At 38.8% G+C, this 20,930-nt stretch overlaps 1 protein-coding gene and 1 long non-coding RNA gene across 2 annotated transcripts in view; both read left to right on the top strand.

Annotated features, from left to right (window-relative positions):
• LOC138947600 (uncharacterized) overlaps positions 1 to 20,930 on the top strand; it is a 326,843-nt gene that overhangs the window by 254,768 nt on the left and 51,145 nt on the right. The window lies entirely within an intron of this gene.
• On the top strand, positions 14,088 to 15,387 carry LOC138946689 (uncharacterized). The gene is made up of 2 exons (XR_011449413.1): positions 14,088 to 14,191; positions 15,064 to 15,387. It is a non-coding gene; the product is annotated as an uncharacterized lncRNA (long non-coding RNA).

Here is a 20,930-nt window from a genome sequence, read left to right as displayed (position 1 = left end):
AAAGAATATAATGACGTCACTCTCGGTAGAGCCTCGAGTGACGTCATCATATTCATTGACCCAGTCTCGACAAAATATCAGGCGATACCACGGATGGACGGAGCTGTAACTTATACATAATAATAATAAATGAGCATTTATATAGCGCAACGTCATAACTTTACAATTATGCTCATTGCGCTTGACACATTGAAAATTAAAACACAGTTATAAAAGCATTTACCCCCCGCGGGTTAGGGGGAGTCCCATATTGGTTGGGACTAGAAAGAATTTACCCGATGCTAACCAGCATGTCGTAAGAGGCGACTAACGGTTCTGTTTCTTCTCTTCTTTTGTCTTATTTCTGCCTTACCAGTCCTTTCACCTATATTTCCTTCCAAGAAAACTCTCCCTACTATTCCCTGCAGTTTTCCAATTCTTTTCTTGTTGTCTTATTTCTACCTGACTGGATCCATCACCTTTATTTCACTTACCAAAAGTCTTCTTTTCCACATCCTTATTTCTCTGCACGCCGCATGTCGCATGAGGAGACCAACGGATTCTGTTTCTCCTTTAACCCTTGTTAATTGGTTCTTGTATAGAATATAGTCAATGTTTGTAAAGATTTTAGTCAAGCAGTATGTAAGAAATGTTTAGTCCTTTGTACTGGAAACTTGCATTCTCCCAGTAAGGTCATATATTGTACTACGTTGCAAGCCCCTGGAGCAATTTTTTGATTAGTGCTTTTGTGAACAAGAAACACTTAACAAGTGGCTCTATCCCATCTCCCCCCTTTCCCCTATCCCATCTCCCCCTTTTCCCTCGTCGCGATATAACCTTCGTGGTTGAAAACGACGTTAAACACCAAATAAAGAAAGAAAGAAAGAAAGAATAAAAGTATTTACACTTACATTTATAGTCAACAACGCTTAATTATATAACAGGGTAAAAGAATGATTCATTTCAGGATGCAGACCTGATACGAGTATATTTCAGGACTAAGGAATTTTTGATTTCAGGATTCATGAATTAATTGTTTCAGGATCAAGTAATGATTTACATCAGGACTCAGGAATTCTTTATATTACAGGATTCGAGAATGATTAACTGTAGGATTCAGGAATGATTCATTGCAGGGTTCAGGGATGCGATGTTTCAGGATTAAAAAAAACTGATTTGTATCAGGATTCAGGAATGATTGATTTCAGAAATGATTGAATTCAGGAATCAGGGACGATTTCTTTCAGGATTTCAATATGATTCCTGTCAAGGATTCAGGAATGGCTGATTTCGGGATTAAGGAATGCCTCTAGCGTCATGGTATTTGTCAGGGGAGAAATTTTGAGGATAATAGCGGTAATAGTTTAGAGTTACTCCCCCCTGTTTGTTTCAGTTTCGGTTCGGTCAGACAGCAGTTTTGCTAGTCAGCATTTGCCCGTGTTATTCTAGAGCCATGAGCCCTAGTATTACGCTGGCGTTGGCTCACATGTATGTATCAATCAATCAATCAATGAGGCTTATATCGCGCATATTCCGTGTTTACAGTTCTAGGCGCTCTGCAGTGATGCCGTGTGAGATGAAATTTTATACGGCCAGTAGATTGCAGCCATGTCGGCGCATATTTACCTTTCACGGCCTTATTCCAAGTCACACGGGTATGGTAGACAATTATTAACTGTGCCTAAGCAATTTTGCCAGGAAAGACCCTTTTGTCAATCGTGGGATCTTTAACGTGCACACCCAATGTAGTATACACGGGGGGAGGTTCGGACACCGAAGAGAGTCTGCACACAAAGTTGACTCTGTGAAATAAATTTCCGCCGAACCTGGGATCGAACTCGCGCTGAAAGCGGCCAACTGAATACAAATCCAGCGCGCTACCAACTGAGCTATATCCCCGCTGTATAGCTGAGCTGTATAGCTGAAAGCTTATGGGTGTCGGCAGGCGTTTGCGCATGCGCTTATGTCGTCATCAGTTTGTGTACACAGAAAGTTGTGACATCCGTCACCCTATGGGAGGTGTGAAGGCAACATTGTTGTTCATCTGTAGAAAGTTGTGAAATCCGTCACCCTATGGGAGGTGTGGAGGCAAAATTGGTCATCACTGAGATTGTGTAACACAGGAAGTTGTGAATTACAAAATTGTTCAACAAAAACATCATTGGTAGTATTGTGCAGGGTCAACTGCAACAAACTCAAACCGAGCCATTCATACCTTACTGTATTTGAGTGACTTATATACCGACATTTTTATTTCTTATTTTCAGCACAGGTGTAGGAAAAATCATGAATCAAAATGTTATTTATTTTCTAATTTAACATTTTTTTTACAAATATGACCATGGTCTTTTAAACATACAGTGACATTAAACATTGTTATGTTAAAAAAAAGAAAAAAGAAAAAAAGCTTTTGTGCACAAATCAGAAAATACATTGTACATTTTACCTACAGGCCAAACAGTGTCCGTGGCGGCAAAGGACCTATATTTTTAGATCAGTCACTGTGGCAAGTTGTCAAGAACGTTAACAGGCGCTTGCATTTGGATGTGTCCACTGATAGTAGGTTTGGTTGTGATCATGATCAATCAGAATAATGTAGGAATAAAAATGTATGACAGTTTGGTATGATGCCATGTAATTCACATATGCTGAAATATGATATTATACATCATATAATATTAATATGGCTGTTGCCATGACCATGAACCCCAAGAAAGGTTTAATGTTATGTAAAATCAAAATACCAAAATCAAGCACCTATTACACGGCTGTTCCCAGCTTACGATTAAGTTGGCAGCTAAATAGGTCATGACCCTCGGTCACGGCTGCTCCCTGTATTTCGGTCCCTGCTGCCAACGCTACAGCGCGCGAGCAACGAAAAGCAGTCTCGCCACGCGCAATACTACCGCATAATGCGTAACGCAAGTGTGTCAAATGTGACCACCCCTTTTATGATAGCAAAGAGGGCAAAGGTGATTTCCGTTCTTTTCTGTGGAAAAAAAAGCAGTTGTTTAATTGAGGAGACGTTTTTCGGGGAGTCTTGTACGTTGTAAAGTTTCATATGTGTCGGTGATTGTTTGACCACACGCGCACATTCAGGAATCGGCGGAAATTGACATTTTTTGGCCTCGGACATACGTACAGGGTTGCTCGCGCACCAACGCACACCGTGCACACGATCGACCCCCGTCCCCCACTCCCACATAAATACACACGGTGACATACTCTGTCAGTGATACTCTATCTCTGGCTGGCTGGCTGGCTGGCTCTCTCTCTCTCTCTCTCTCTCTCTCTCTCTCTCTCTCTCTCTCTCTTGTATGCTTCTTTAGGTTTTTTTTACATTTAGTCAAGTTTTGACTAAATGTTTTAACGTAGAGGGGGGAATCGAGACGAGGGTCGTGGTGTATGTGCGTGTGTGTGTGTATGTGTGTGTGTGTGTGTGTGTGTGTGTGTGTGTGTGTGTGTGTGTGTGTCTGTCTGTCTGTGTGTGTGTGTAGAGCGATTCAGACTAAACTACTGGACCGATCTTTATGAAATTTGACATGAGAGTTCCTGGGTATGTGTTACGGATGAAATTTCAGGTAAGTGTGTGTGTGTATAGAAAATATGCGTGCTCTACTCTGTTTACTGTCTACTGTCACTCGCACACAACACTCAGACAAAGCACAAAGATTAAGCACTCTCAATTCCCTTTGCCCTCGTACCTGTAATGAATCATCAACACAACAATACAAATACGTTATTTCTCATGCATTCTACAGATCACGTTCATTCATATATAAGAAGAATAATGTATTGACACACGTAGGAGACCAAATGTCTGACGTTAGATGAATGTTCCTGATCCACACAATTCTGCTAATGTTCACAGTTCCTGTTTACTACAGTGTCATGTTACGCACATCACGTGTCGCGTAATACTTAAATTGACGACGTCTACGTCTCACACAATATTCTCATCGATTATGGTTCTTCGGTGGCAGTTCACACTTACAGTGACTCCACAATCTTCTGATTAAGTTCCTTCGGTGGCAGTTTACTCATACGGTAACTCCACAAACTCAACGGGTACATACCCGGGATACATACCACCCACGCAATACCGCTCGTGGTGGCTATGGGGTGCGGCTTCACCCAGTTCCCTGTACTCCAGCGTTGCTACAACCCTGCGCTCTCGTAGCGCTAAGGAGGGGGTGCCCGTCTCTCTCTCTCTCTCCCGCTGTCAAGTGGTCCCACCCATCACTCCGACCGGGGTGCTGCGTAAAAAGTTTAGGCTACCATAAGTCTCCATTCTTAGCTAAACTTTTCTACGAAATAATACTGCTATTCTTTTCCAATACTGTTCAACTATCCGTCCACTAACTTATGCGGATATATTATTTACACCAGCTCATTTACAAGTAACTTCATTACCGAAAGAACATTCGACCTTCCTTTTCAAAATGGCTGACACAGCGGCTCACGCTTTTCCAGCCCAATTTACAACATGACTCTTCCAGTCATTTCACCAGTCAATATTATTGAGCAAAATACAATTCAATAAATACCTGTATCTTTACAGCCCAGAACCACTCATGGTTCGTCCGCCACACTAGTCTCTCGGGGTTAGACCACAGTGTTCGGGAGCAGCGTTATCGCCCACACGCGGAGACATCAGAACACGTCTCTCTCGTCTGACTGCCAAGTACGCTCTCGCCTCACACACCACGAAGCTAACCTTATTTCCTACTATTGGCCAAAGCAGCCAATGAAAATACGCCTTACAAAACTAGGCCACGCGGTCAAGTCGTGCTACTTCAAGTATGGCAAGCCAAACTGTACAACATTTGTTTACACCATCCAATACTAGATTATGTACAATCCATTTGTCACAGTATGATATCCCCAGACGTGTTTTTCATTTTTTACATTTAGTCAAGTTATGACTTTATGAAATTTGACATGAGAGTTCCTGGGTATGATATCCCCATAAGTGTTTTTCATTTTTTTGATAAATGTCTTTGATGACGTCATATCCGGCTTTTCATGAAAGTTGAGGCGGCACTGTCACGCCCTCATTTTTTAACCAAATTGGTTGAAATTTTGGTCAAGTAATGTTCGACAAAGCCCGGACTTCGGTATTGCATTTCAGCTTGGTGGCTTAAAATTTAATTACTGACTTTGGTAATTAAAAATCTGAAAATTGTAAAAAAAAAAAATTTTTTATAAAACTATCCAAATTTACGTTCATCTTATTCTCCATCATTTGCTGATTCCAAAAACATATAAATATGTTATATTTGGATTAAAAACAAGCTCTAAAAATTAAATATATAAAAATTATTATCAAAATTAAATTTTCGAAATCAATTTAAAAACACTTTCATCTTATTCCTTGTCGGTTCCTGATTCCAAAAACATATAGATATGATATGTTTGGATTGAAAACACGCTCAGAAAGTTAAAACGAAGAGAGGTACAGAAAAGCGTGCTATCCTTCTCAGCGCAACTACTACCCCGCTCTTCTTGTCAATTTCACTGCCTTTGCCATGAGCGGTGGACTGACGATGCTACGAGTATACGGTCTTGCTGCGTTGCATTGCGTTCAGTTTCATTCTGTGAGTTCGACAGCTGCTTGACTAAATGTTGTATTTTCGCCTTACGCGACTTGTTTTATATGTTTGATTAATGTCTTTGATGACGTCATATCCGGCTTTTTGTAAGAGCTGAGGCAGCACTGTCACGCTCTCATTTTTCAACCAAATTAGTTGACATTTTGGTCAAGTAATCTTCGACAAAGGCCGGACTTTGGTATTGCATTTCAGCTTGGAGGCTTACAAATTAATTAATGACTTTGGTCATTAACAAGAAGAGCAAACGCTCGATCGAGTCACTTTCGCAGTTCTGAATATTATATGAGGCATCAGATGGACAGGAAGAAATTGCTATTCACAACACAATGCATACCTGAAGAATGAGATTGCATGGATCGAGCAACAAAATATTTACCTTGGCATTAAAAATACTCTCATTAATCTCACATAAACAAACCCCATCAATAACTTAATTCACATAAACTAGCATCATTAATTTTTTTCGAAGCAATCATATTAACAGTAGACACACTAACATTTGTTACTCTTAGAGCTGTGTCACTTTTATAGTTTACGAGAAAAGCCCAACGTTAAGTTGTGTGTTGACGAACAGGAAAGGCTAGTTATCTCCCCTGTGTTTCCGATAACGTTTGTAAAAAGCTACAGATGTAAATAATTTGATGTAAAGAATAATCCTATAAAGTTTGAATCAAATCCGATGAATAGTTTCAGAGATATGATATTTCAATTTTTTTCCTTCAAGACATACCTGTGACCTTGAAAAAGGTCAAAGGTCACCAAAGCAGACGTCAAAGTGTAGAGGTCACTGGGAGTCACGTTCACATAAAATTTGAGCCCGGTCACTTTTATAGTTTCCGAGAAAAGCCCAACGTTAAGTTGTGTGTTGCCGAACAGAAAAGGCTAGTTATCTCCCTTGTTTTTCTGATAACGTTCGTAAAAGGCTACAGATGTAAATACTTTGATGTAAAGAATAATCCTACAAAGTTTCAATCACATCCGATGAACTTTGTCAAAGATATAAAATGTCTAATTTTTCCTTTGACGCTGACCTGTGACCTTGAAAAAGGTCAAAGGTCAACGAAACCATCGTTAAAGTGTAGAGGTCATTGGAGGTCACGACTAAACAAAATATGAGCCCGATCGCTTTGATAGTTTCCGAGAAAAGTCCAACGTTAAGGTGGTGTCTACGGACGGCCGGCCGGCCGGCCGGCCGGCCGGACAGACTAACACTGACCGATTACATAGAGTCACTTTTTCTCAAGTGACTCAAAAATCTGAAAATTGTAAAAAAAAATAAAAAAAAATTATAAAATTCATCTTATTCTCCATCATTTTCGGATTCCAAAAACATATAAATATGTTATATTTGGATTAAAAACAAGCTCTGAAAATTAAAAAAAATTAAAATTATTATCAAAATTAAATTTTTGAAATCAATTTAAAAACACTTTCATCTTATTCCTTGTCGGTTCCTGATTCCAAAAACATATAGATATGATATGTTTGGATTAAAAACACGCTCAGAAATTGTTTACCTGTACCAACAGGTGTAGAACTCCCTGTTTCTTTGATATTGTCAATGTTTCGGCTCGTGTTGATCCTGGGATCAACTGAATTTCTTGTGTCTACTTAGATCGGAGTACAACATTCGGATTAAGCAAAGCAAAGCCCACGACCAGCTGAGTGTCTCGCGACTGGGGTGGGCTGTGATTGACCGTTGACCTCACCCCGGCATTGAAACAACAGAAGTGGAGGGGGTTATGACAAAGCAACTCTCCCGCTGAGAGGGACAGTTAGACACCGACACTTGGTACCTTTTTGTGTCAGTGAACGAGCGCGGGCAGCCTCTACTGGAAGCGCTCTGGAGATAATGATAGGGTTTACTCTGTCGAGTCTTCATATCGAACCATTATTCTTGCGTGCTCCGCCGCTGGTGTTATGCAATATGTCTAGGTTTCACAAGAATTCCTTGTTTTGGTCACCGACACACTGAACATTTCTGTACGCGAAGAACTGTCACCATTGCATTTATTTTGCTCTTTTTCTCATGTTGTTCATTTTGTTCATGTTGTTTGAACACCGTGTTAACTATTTACAGGAACTTCGTAACTTGTTACTAAAACTAAAAGTTCCGCAGCAGAATCGTCACTGCATATGACATTTTGTTATTTCTTGCAATGTTTATAATTGTTACTCGTTCTTCTCACTCTCTTCGTGTTGTTTTTACACTTTGCAAAGTGTTTGTGTGTGCTGTAAGTTCCTCACGAAACACATTTTCCGCCACTCTGGATTTGACATAATTTTAAAAATGTCGGGTCTTCTTTGTTTGAATTCTTCGCACTCTGTTCATATACATGTTACTCTGTATGTCTTCTTTGCAATAAAATGGGTATCTTTTACTCAAAGTTTCTCAACAGGGAGATCTTGCAGTGCATGTAACATTTCGTACTTTCGTACAATATTCTTTGTTAGCTCATTTGTGATCTTTTGCTCAAAGTTCTTCAACAGGGAGATCCAGCCCCATTGCATTTGACAATTTTCAATCTTTATTCGTCTGTTTATTTTTTGTTCGACTAATAACTTCATTGTTCTTCATTGCAAAACGTTGGGTGATCTTTTACTGCCTGCAGTGATGACCATATCACCAAGAAAATTACATGGTAATTTGCATCAAGATTGCAGTATATTTCAGCCGGCCAATGATTGACAGTGCACTGCATCATTCAGATCTGCTCTCATTGCTTTACTTATCATTGCAAGGCTCAGAACAATTCATGGGAGCAGTGAGCTGTTTTATGCTATGACATAACTGAACCCAAGTGACCTGGATACCATTTTATTTTAAGGAACATCGCTTTGATGGTTTTATGTTATGTGCAGATTGCTCATTGTCATAATACATTAGTTGGGTGGCTGCTTCATCCGAGTCACCTTGTGTTACATGTTACTGTGATTATGTGTGGATTGGTGCTTCCTCCTTTTTAGTCACTTTTCTTCCACTGATGATACCGTGATTGAAGTTGCATTGCTGCTCCCACCTTTGATTCCCGTTTCAGTCGTTCATTTTTCTGTATATGAGTGGATTGGGGTAATTCAAATGACATAGTACACATTAATCAACATTAGACAATCAATGCCTTCAATACAGCAATTGCAGGCAGGATCAGGACATTTCCCATGGATGAATGCGTTCATATCATTGATTAAATTTGCGCATATTGCGCAAGTGAAACTTTACAACGAAGGGGTTATTTTTTCAGTCATTTGAATTTAACAAATATTTTGATAGCTGTTGTGCATGAACTTTAGTTCGTCCACGACCATTCTACAAAGTTTCGAGTCTATAGGTAAAATGGTCGGACATTTACCTTTTCTCCAAAACTGAGGTGTTATCAAATTACACCTCCGAAATTGTCAATGGCGCGGAAGCTTTCCTGAATAGGCATGGCCTTGACTAACCCAGCTCAGTGCTTTCTTCAGGTCACCAATGATCTAGGGGATGAGGCGTGTGTTTGTGCATACTCTAAAAATACGACTATGGCTGCACCATTGGAACCCCTTTCATGACCGTGCCTAAACATGGCAAAATACGGTATAAAGGAGTTAGTTTGATTTTACGTTGGAACGTTCTTTTATGCGGACTTCCATTCTACGTTTTCAAAGTCGCACACACAACTAATCACCCCTCCCCCCCCCCCCCCCCCCCATGTTCTACAACATGTTTTGGCCCTGTTGATCTCTGATCAACCCTTTTTTCTTGTTTTTCTTGGTGAGGACACCCCATAGTTAATTAGATGCGAAGAGTGAGGGAGTTAAGATTGGACGTTAGGCTTGGCAGATTGGGAGAGAATGTATGGAGTGTGCATGTGCTTGTGTTTAGATATTTAGTTTAAGCTTTGGATTACCTATCAACAACTTCGGATTGGAGTATCTACAACGTTACTTTGGGCTATTCTTCTCATTCGTCGGCGTAACTGTGCAGTGTGATGTTTTCATACGGATTGTGATTGTGTTTATCCAAGATTGGCACGTCGACTGTTGAGTGCCTGAACTTTACTGATTTTATGCACGAAATAAACGGCTGTGGTTCACAAGAACTCTAGCGATGGCTTTTGACTGTTGAGAGGAACGGCGATATGCATAAACCGTCGTCTGCGTGATCCTGCTTCCGGGCTTTTCTTTTTTCAAACTTTCAAAACTTCGAATTGTACTGATCTTGTCTTGATGAAAAAAGAATTCTTTCATGATTAAAGAATATTTGTGTAACAAGCTGTCAATTTATTATTTAGATTTTAAAAGTTAGGTCTAGCGCAAAAACGCACCACGGTCCAAAAACATTCTGATAACCATCGATCCACGGCTATAGCCAGTTTACATCGATAGAATGAGACCCGAAGGGAAGTAACTCATTTTTGACAATCTGCAAAATTAATTCTTTAAACATTGCTCGCTCTTTGCGTAGGGCCCCTAGGATGTTCCCGTTTGGTGAGCGTTCAAATGGAAGGGTGTTTGTACTGTGTGTAAATGCCTGACAGTATCTGTGATGGTTTACGGGAGGCTTACTTTTGTGGATCGGCGTACAGGTTTTTAACCTAAATCGTCGCACAAGTACAAGTACAAGTAAGTACTGTCCGGGCATGATTTCCGGTAAGTTGAATATTCATAACAGCCGTCCAGCACCAAAACGAGGCGCCATTGTTGTAGAGGACCAATAAGTCCAAGAAAATAAATTCTTTGAACATTTCTCACCCTCGACAGAAAGCAGCCAGGATGTTCCCGTTCGGTGAGCGTTCAAATGGAAGTATGCTCGTACTGTGTGTAGACGCTCGGGGAGCTCTGTGATGGTTTACGGGAGGCGTACTGTGCCTTTAAGCTTAGTGATCGAATGTGGAAGCTACGTTGGGTCAAAGGTTACAGAAGATTTGCGTCGTGCAGCGAAGGAAAGAATCGCGATCTTGTTTCCGACTTAGTGCCTCTTTGTTTTTCATTAGACCTGTTATTCTGCTTGCTCGGCTTTGTTAGATGTGTGCATATCTTGTTGCTATTTTCTTTGCTTTTATTATTATTTCTTATTTGTGACCCTCCACCACGAAATGAGTCGCATGTCACCTCGCGCGGTTCTGCGCTAGGCTTAATATAAGTCCGGGGAGTGTCTGGTAACAGTGTGAGGGTCACCTTAGTCACAGGCTTATAACTCAAACAGTGTTCGCTCTTTTCTAAAACGGTTTTCACCACTGGATAGAGCATAAAAAACTCTTTAGGAAAATGTAAAAATATGAAAATCATGCAAAGGTGACATGCGACTCATCCCGTGGTGGAGGGTCACATTTGCGCTTCGTTTGTCGATAAAACGTCTTGTGCACGGATCAAAATGTGTGTGTCAGGGGTCAATTGGTTTGACTTGAACTTGACGTTCGTGTTTCTCGAGCCGAACGTCTGTGTATCGAAACACAGATCTATACACGCACTACATGACTTTGTAAGAAGACAAAACATATCGGTAGGTTTCATTTGTTTGTGATAAATTTATGACCTTTCATGAAGAAGTTTCGTTTTTTGTTTACTTTCGCCAGTTTGCAGTTCGTTTTTAGAAATTTGCAAAGCAGTGTCGTGTCGTCTGTTTAGGCCGGGAAACGCCAATGAAAAGAGCCGAAGAATCCCCGAGCGTTTCTATTGGGTTTGCTTTTGATTATCCATGTATAACCTGCTTCCTGCAACTATGGTAACCGGGGATTTATTGCATGGGGAACATGAGATTTATTTCCCAGGTGCTTGTGAATGAAAACTCGTGAAAATGATGACAGTATTTATTATTTGGACTCGGGAATGTTTTATTTAAAGACTCAGCGATGTTCTTTTTCTAGGAGTCAGGAGCGCTCTTTTAGGCCCCAGATATTTTTCCATTTCACTGTTCACTAATGTTGGATTCTATATGTATAGAATTGATTTTAAGGCACCAGGAATATTTTAATGCCGGATTCAGAAATGTTTTATTTTAAAGGCACAGTAAGCCTCCCGTAAACCATCACAGAGCTCCCCGAGCGTCTAAATACAGTACAAGCATACTTCCATTTGAACGCTCACCGAATGGGAACATCCTGGCTGCTTTCTGTCGAGCGTGAGACATTTTCCAAGAATTTATTTTTGTAGACTTGTTCCGTTAACAACAACGGCGCCTCGTTTTTGAGCTAGACCTAACTTTTAAAATCTAAATAATAAATTGACAGCTTGTTACACAAACATTCTTTAATCATAAAAGAATTCGTTTTTCATCAAGACAAGATCAGAACAATTCGAAGTTGTGAAAGTTTAAAAAAAAGAAAAGCCCGGAAGCAGGGTCACGCAAGGGTCGTAGCAGACGACGGCCGGTTTATCAGTGCAAATCGCCGTTCCTCTCAACAGTCAAAAGCCATCGCTAGAGTTCTTGTGAACCACAGCCGTTGTTTCGTGCATAAAAAAAACGTGCTATTGTAGATAAGCTCACGTCGAGTCGCATTCAAATGACTTAACTATGACGACTGCATTGTGAAAAGGGAAAACTGGATCACACGGGTTCACGATAGCTCAGGGGTAAAATAAACCACGCAAAAATAAATTCTTTGAAAATTGTTCGCTCTTTACGGAGGGCACCTGGGATGTTCTCAATTGGTGAGTGTTTAAATGAAATGGTGTTTGTACTGTATGTAAAAGCCTGACCGTATCTGTGATGGTTTACGGGAGGCTTACTCTGCCTTTAAGAACCATGTCAAAATAAGTGTTTTATTATTTTGTTCAAGATAAGTTGTGTGTAATTAGTGCACTCAGAGACCGCTGGGTCGAAATATTTGTAAACCTAACGTTTTGTTTTGTCAATATTTAAACTTTCCAACAACTTTTTTTTTAATTTTTTACCTCAGTTGCATGCAAGGCTGCTTCAACCTATCTTTTTTGCCTCTTTCGTCTTTTTATATTTAGTCAAGTTTTGACTAAATATTTTAACGTAGAGGGGGGAATCGAGACGAGGGTCGTGGTGTATGTGTGTCTGTCTGTCTGTGTGTGTGTGTAGAGCGATTCAGACTAAACTACTAGACCGATATTTATGAAATTTGACATGAGAGTTTCTGGGTATGAAATCCCCAGACGTGTTTTTCATTTTTACGATAGATGTCTTTTATGACGTCATATTCGGCTTTTTGTAAAAGTTGAGGCAGCACTGTCACACCCTCATTTTTCAATCAAATTGATTGAAATTTTGGCCAAGCAATCTTCGACGAAGGCCGGGGTTTGGTATTGCATTTCAGCTTGGTGGCTTAAAAACTAATGAGTGAGTTTGGTCATTAAAAATCTGAAAATTGTAAAAAAAAACAACCAATTTTTATAAAACGATCCAAATTTACGTTTATCTTATTTTCTATCATTTTCTGATTCCAAAAACATATAAATATGTTATATTTGGATTAAAAACAAGCTCTGAAAATTAAAAATATAAAAATTATTATCAAAATTAAATTTTCCAAATCAATTTAAAAACACTTTCATCTTATTCCTTGTCGGTTCCTGATTCCAAAAACATATAGATATGATATGTTTGGATTAAAAACACGCTCAGAAAGTTAAAACGAAGAGTGGTACAGAAAAGCGTGCTAACCTTCTCAGCGCAACTACTACCCCGCTCTTCTTGTCAATTTCACTGCCTTTGTCATGAGCGGTGGACTGACGATGCTACGAGTATACGGTCTTGCTGAAAAATTGCATTGCGTTCAGTTTCATTCTGTGAGTTCGACAGCTACTTTACTAAATGTTGTATTTTCGCCTCACGCGACTTTTTTTTTTTTGTGTGTGTTTTTTTTGGCGGTGAGCATATCCTTCATTGGTCTTTCTTTTTTTTTCAAATACATTTTCATTGTGTTTTCTTTTACATTACAGGTTCCATTTCCATTAAATTACTTTTTAATTCAACAACAATCTAACTAAGGACAATGGGGATAAACGTTTCGTAGCGCAAGTTCTTGTTGAAATACAATTTCCAATGGAATAATATGCGATTTAGTTTTCTTAATTTTGCTAATGCACATTTTTGCTGTCAATAAAACATGGTTAATTAACGCTGATTCCTGACATTTTTCAATTCCGAATGATACATCTGTAATAGACAATAAGAAAGCCCGACCTGTCAGACTGTTCAACATTTGTTCAATATAAGTCCAAAACCTTCTAATTCGGAGACACTCATAGAAAAAGTGTTCCATGACATCCAAAATATGTGGGCACTCGTTACAGTTTTTTGTTTGAGTTACTTTCATTTTATGTAATAAAATATTGGTGGGATATAAATTGTGACAAATGTTCCATTGCAACACACGCAGGCGCACTTCTTTTGTCACCTGTCGTGGCAACAACCACGTTTGTTCGAAAAAAAAAATCTAGTTTTCTTTTCCAAAAAATTGATTGCATGAGATTTTTCAATGCTATAATTCTGTTTTTTCTTTAAATATAACTTAATTAACATGGGTTTGCTTTTAAACACATTCAATTCATCATCAATCATATCTACATTAACTATATGTGCTGGGTTCTCTACAATCCAATCTTTCCATTGTTTTGGAATCGCATTCATCACAGCGTTGTATTCAAAAAAGGTTCTTTCTTTCTTTCTTTCTTTCTTTATTTGGTGTTTAACGTCGTTTTCAACCGTTCAAGGTTATATCGTGACGGGGAAAGGGGGGAGATGGGAAAGGGGGGAGATGGGAAAGGGGGGAGATGGGAAAGGGGGGAGATGGGATAGAGCCACTTGTTAAGTGTTTCTTGTTCACAAAAGCACTAATCAAAAAATTGCTCCAGGGGCTTGCAACGTAGTACAATATATTTGTTTGTTTGTTTGCTTAACGCCCAGCCGACCACGAAGGGCCATATCAGGGCGGTGCTGCTTTAACATATAACGTACAATATATGACCTTACTGGGAGAATGCAAGTTTCCAGCACAAAGGACTAAACATTTCTTATATACTGCTTGACTAAAATCTTTACAAACATTGACTATATTCTATACAAGAACCACTTAACAAGGGTTAAAGGAGAAACATAATCCGTACGTTAGTCGCCTCATACGACATGCGGGGTGCAGAGAAATAAGGATGTGGAAAAGAAGACTTTTGGTAAGTGAAATAAAGGTGATGGATCCAGTCAGGTAGAAATAAGACAACAAGAAAAGAATTGGAAAACTGCAGGGAATAGTAGGGAGAGTTTTCTTGGAAGGAAATATAGGTGAAAGGACTGGCCGTATAAAATTTCATCTCACACGGCATCACTGCAGAGCGCCTAGAACTGTACCCACGGAATATGCGCGATATAAGCCTCATTGATTGATTGATTGATTGATAAGGCAGAAATAAGACAAAAGAAGAGAAGAAACAGAACCGTTAGTCGCCTCTTACGACATGCTGGTTAGCATCGGGTAAATTCTTTCTAGTCCCAACCAATATGGGACTCCCCCTGGGGGGTTCAAAAAAGGTTATTGCAGGGTTTTGCTGCACAGTGATCTGTACATCTTCACATAACAGAAACTGATTTCTTTCAACATTCAACAAATCATTTATAACATTAAAACCTTTCTGGCGCCATTTTACAAAATCCAACACTTTACCTTTAAACTGAATCAGTCTATTATTAAATAACAGTTGATTGCCAACATCATTTCTGTCAACTTCCTCTAAACCTACTTTATTCTTATTATCAAGATATGTCAAAAATACCTCTTTCCAGAAATCATTTTGAACTTTTTCAATTCCTTGTAATTCCTTTTGTGTGCAATTAATTTTTGCCAAATGATTAAAATCTGTTAATTGTTGAATGTGCCATTTTGGTATTGCACTCCAATTTCTCGACCCGCTTCATGCAACCGTCCAATCCAATTTAAATAAAACACTTTCTGTATATCAAGCATTTTGATCATTTTCAATCCACCATGCTCATATTCAGACTCCATAATTTTCCTTTTTATCTTTTCAAAAGCTTTTTTATTACTATATTGTTTTTGCCATACAAATTTGTATAGTTTCGTGTTTAGCTGTGTGAGAACTTGCTTTGGAAGACCAACAGACTGCATAATATACACAAATGGGGAAGTCATAAACGTTTTAATAACTGTTATTTTTCCCTGTATACTGAGATCTCTTTTACTCCACTGTTTAATCATGGCATCAAGACTCTCCATTTTGAATTTCCAGTTTTCCTCGATGTCTTTTGCCATTTTACAACTACTAAATTTAATCCCTAAAATTTTAATCTCCTTAACAACGTGGAAAGGCAGATTAGGTTCCGTTGGTTCTCTCCCCATTCTCAAAGCTTTCGTTTTATCTAAGTTTAATTGTAGCCCTGAGACTTTGCTAAATTGGTTCAATATGTTCATTGCCATGTTAACATCATCTCGGTTTTTTAAAAACAGTGTTGTATCATCTGCCATTTGTTTTATTTTTATGACCGTACCATCCTGATTAATCATGTTCGGTGTAATTATTCCAACTATAGGGCTGTTTCTTATCTTAATCGCCAACAATTCTACCGCCAAGACGAAAGCCAACGGCGAAAACGGGAAACCTTGTCGAATTCCACTAAATACGTTAAAACTCTCCGATAACCAACCTCCATGATTTATACAGCTTGTAGTACCTTTTATCAAAATCTCCACCCACTTTTTAAAACTAGATCCAAATCCAAATCTGTCAAAAACATTAAGAAGTAGCGACTTTGATATACTGTCGAAAGCTTTTTTAAAATCCAGGGCAAGCAGATAACCCGCTTTTCCACTAACATTAAAGTAATTAACCGCATCATCAATCGTTCTAATCACTGTTGATATATTTCTGTCTTTCAGGTAACCAACCTGATCTACACTGATTAGTTCATTAATTGCTAAACCCATTTTTCTTGCCAAAACTTTAGCTAGAATCTTATAATCAGTATTAGTTATAGTAATTGGTCTCCAATTACTTAATCGTTCTCTATCCAAATCTTGTCCTTTATGCAATAATATTATCACCCCTTGATTTTGCGTATATGATAACTCTTCCCTTTCAAATGATTCATTAAATGAATCAACAAGCAATCTGCTTATCTTGCTCCAAAATACTTTCATAAAATCAATAGAAATTCCATCAACCCCGGGGGCCGAGCCATTTTTCATGCTACACAGAGCGTCGGCTGCTTCTTCGGGAGTTACTAACCCCTCACATAAACGTGACTGTTCTTCACTGAGGCGTGGAACAAATTCTTGCGACAAAAAATCCAAACTATCTTTTACCGTATTTTCAGAATCAGTTTTCAGACTATACAAACGTGTATAATATTCTTTTTGTTCTTGTAAAATCAATTTCTGGTCGGTTATTGTATCACCCGCTAAAGTGCTAAGGCGTGACATAATGTTTTTCTTTTTTTGTCTTTTTTCTAAGTTACAAAAAAATTTTGTGTTTTTTTCCCCCTCTTCTATCCACTTCACCCTAGCTCTAACCTGTGCACCCCTTGCTTTTTCTAGTTCTAATAATTCAAACTTTTGTTTCAATTTTAATAATTCTGTTTGCAACCCATTATTTTCAAACTTATTAATCAATAATCTTTCCAGTTCTCTAAGGCGGGTTTGTAACCTGATTTCTTCATTTTTTCTATTACACGACTAATGCAGAAATTTCTTATCTGTACTTTTGCCAATTCCCATCTGTTTATTGCTGAGGCATCATTCTCGGCTTCTTCAACCAAAACATCCAGAAGTGAATTCATTTGTTTCAGAAAATGTTGATTTTTCAAATAACTGTTGTTAAACCGCCAGTAACCTGGACCTTTAAAAAAAATCCTTGTCATTCATTTCGACAACAACAGCTTTGTGATCTGAACTTGGAACACAAATATGATCTGCTGATACACACGATAACAACACTCCTCTAGATACAAAACAATAATCAAGACGCCTGGCAACAAAGGGGTTAAATCTGTTCCAGGTATACTCTTTTTCATCATCATGAAAGTATCTCCATATGTCAGTTAGGTATTGGTTAAATATGTGAACAATTCAATTTCTCTGTTACTATGAGGCCGGCCAGAAATAATGTCAAGTTCATTGTTGACCACACCGTTAAAATTATCACATAAGATAAACTGGTCGGTTTCAAATTCATCCACAATATTTCTAATAGAACGGAAAAATGCCATTTTCTCATTTGATTCATTTGGAGCATACACATGTATAATATTAATGCACTGTTTTCTGTATTCTACAGAGATAACAACAACCCGTTCTTGTTTTTTACATTTAGTCAAGTTATGACTAAATGTTTTAACATCGAGGGGGGAATCGAGACGAGGGTCGTGGTGTATGTGTGTGTGTATGTGTATGTGTGTGTGTATGTGTGTGTGTGTGTGTGTGTGTGCGTGTGCGTGCGTGTAGAGCGATTCAGACTAAACTACTGGACCGATCTTTATGAAATTTGACATGAGAGTTCCTGGGTATGAAATCCCCGAACATTTTTTTCATTTTTTTGATAAATGTCTTTGATGACGTCATATCCGGCTTTTCGTGAAAGTTGAGGCGGCACTGTCACGCCCTCATTTTTCAACCGAATTGGTTGAAATTTTGGTCAAGTAATCTTCGACGAAGCCCGGGGTTCGGTATTGCATTTCAGCGTGGTGGCTTAAAAATTAATTAATGACTTTGGTCATTAAAAATCTGAAAATTGTAAAAAAAAATAAAAATTTATAAAACGATCCAAATTTACGTTTATCTTATTCTCCATCATTTGCTGATTCCAAAAACATATAAATATGTTATATTTGGATTAAAAACAAGCTCTGAAAATTAAATATATAAAAATTATTATCAAATTTTTTTTTCGAAATCAATTTAAAAACACTTTCATCTTATTCCTTGTCGGTTCCTGATTCCAAAAATATATAGATATGATATGTTTGGATTAAAAACACGCTCAGAAAGTTAAAACGAAGAGAGGTACAGAAAAGCGTGCTATCCTTCTCAGCGCAACGAATACCCCGCTCTTCTTGTCAATTCCACGTGCACTGCCTTTGCCACGGGCGGTGGAGTGACGATGCTACGAGTATACGGTCTTGCTGCGTTGCGTTGCGTTCAGTTTCATTCTGTGAGTTCGACAGCTACTTGACTAAATATTGTATTTTCGCCTTACGCGACTTGTTCTTCAGTTTTCATGATTGGGTGTATGTGCGTGCGTGTGTGTGTGCGTGTGTGTGTGTGTGTAGAGCGATTCAGACTAAACTACTGGACCGATCTTTATGAAATTTGACATGAGAGTTCCTGGGTATGAAATCCCCGGTGTTTTTTTCATTTTATTGATAAATGTTTTTGATGACGTCATATCCGGCTTTTCGTGAAAGTTGAGGCGGCACTGTCACGCCCTCATTTTTCAACCAAATTGGTTCAAATTTTGGTCAAGTAATCTTCGACGAAGCCCGGGGTTCGGTATTGCATTTCAGCGTGGTGGCTTAAAAATTAATTAATGACTTTGGTCATTAAAAATCTGAAAATTGTAAAAAAAAATAAAAATTTATAAAACGATCCAAATTGACGTTTATTTTATTCCCCATCATTTGCTGATTACACAAACATATAAATATGTTATATTTGGATTAAAAACAAGCTCTGAAAATTATATATATAAAAACTATTATCAAAATTTTTTTTTCGAAATCAATTTAAAAACACTTTCATCTTATTCCTTGTCGGTTCCTGATTCCAAAAATATATAGATATGATATGTTTGGATTAAAAACACGCTCAGAAAGTTAAAACGAAGAGAGGTACAGAAAAGCGTGCTATCCTTTTCAGCGCAACGAATACCCCGCTCTTCTTGTCAATTCCACGGGCACTGCCTTTGCCACGGGCGGTGGAGTGACGATGCTACGAGTATACGGTCTTGCTGCGTTGCGTTGCGTTCAGTTTCATTCTGTGAGTTCGACAGCTACTTGACTAAATATTGTATTTTCGCCTTACGCGACTTGTTCCTTTCTTTGTGTGATTGAGTTTGTTTTGTCTCTGTCAAAAGAAAAGCACCATAGGCATTACCATAAGCTTACTTGTAACCAAACAAATTGCATCTTGTGAATGTTGACATTGAGTATGTGTCTATTCACTCCAGGACAAAGATTTGTGCAAGTGTCTGACTGCCCAACTGGATAAGATGCAGCTCGCCTGGGTCTCAGTTCCTGAGAGAAACGCAAGAGAGCTGTCCGAGACAACGTAAGCTTCGCAGGTTAGATCAAAATACATATTCCTGTTGACCCCTTACTTCTGCTTGGCATTTTAGTCAGTTAAGAAAATATGATAGATTACAAGAAATCGTCCTCTCTGTGAGAATGCCTCTGTGTGTGTATGTGTGTGTGTGTGTGTGTGTGTGTGTGTGTGTGTGTGTGCGCGCGTGTGTGTGCGCGCGTGTGTGTGTGTGAGCGCGCGCGCGTGCGTGCGTGCGTGTGCTGTTTGCTTGCATGCGTGCGTGTATGCTTGCGTTTGTTTGGTTGTTTGGTTGTGTGTGTGTGTGTGTGTGTGTGTGTGTGTGTGTGTGTGTGTGTGTGTGTGTGTGTGTGTGTGTGTGTGTGTGTGTGTGTGTGATATGGAATAATGAATTGAAACCAACAAAACTCGTTTGCTTTCATGTTTTAGAAGGTGAACGGCAGGAGAACTTGAGAGTTTCAATGGCTTCACAAACAGACTTACCGTAGGCTACGACGTCAGGACAAAGAAAAGAAGCGTTATCTCAACGTTGCGGATGCGAACAGAGAAATGACAGAATCAAGACAATCCCACGGAGGTTTACTGGGAAGTGAACAAGAAACATTCTGCCTTTGGTCATCATGTCTCGAGTGTGAAATTTAGAACGCTGTACAAATAAAATAAACCAGTGAGCAACTGAAAACAAAGCGTACGTTTCTGTAATGCTTCGATAATGAGTCGTTGCTGTTTGGAAGCTTTACATTTGTTTTGTTTTTAATCTATATTACTGTATTGTTGTTGTGCCCGCTATAACTGCGTTGATGACGATATTCTGTCAAAACCACTGCCTTTACTTGCCAGATAAGTTACACGACAAATGTGATTAGCATTTCAATTGCATTTTACTGATGAATTTGATAATTACGCATATATGCATATTGCTAATGTACAGCTTGACAGCATTGCCCTTTGCTTTATTTGCGCACGTCTTGCCGCCAGCATGTGTTGAAAAGTCCATTGATGTGCTGTGTTTTGTCATTGTTATTACATTCACAGTAAAAATGACAAAACAAAGCATATTTATAGACTTTCAACAACCATCTATGGGCTGACAAGACTGTGCAGGTAGAGCACATGAATAGAGCCGTCA

The sequence above is a fragment of the Littorina saxatilis genome, linkage group LG14, assembly GCF_037325665.1.
Source record: "Littorina saxatilis isolate snail1 linkage group LG14, US_GU_Lsax_2.0, whole genome shotgun sequence".
NCBI lineage: Eukaryota > Metazoa > Mollusca > Gastropoda > Littorinimorpha > Littorinidae > Littorina > Littorina saxatilis.
This window is presented reverse-complemented; position numbering and strand designations above follow the sequence as displayed.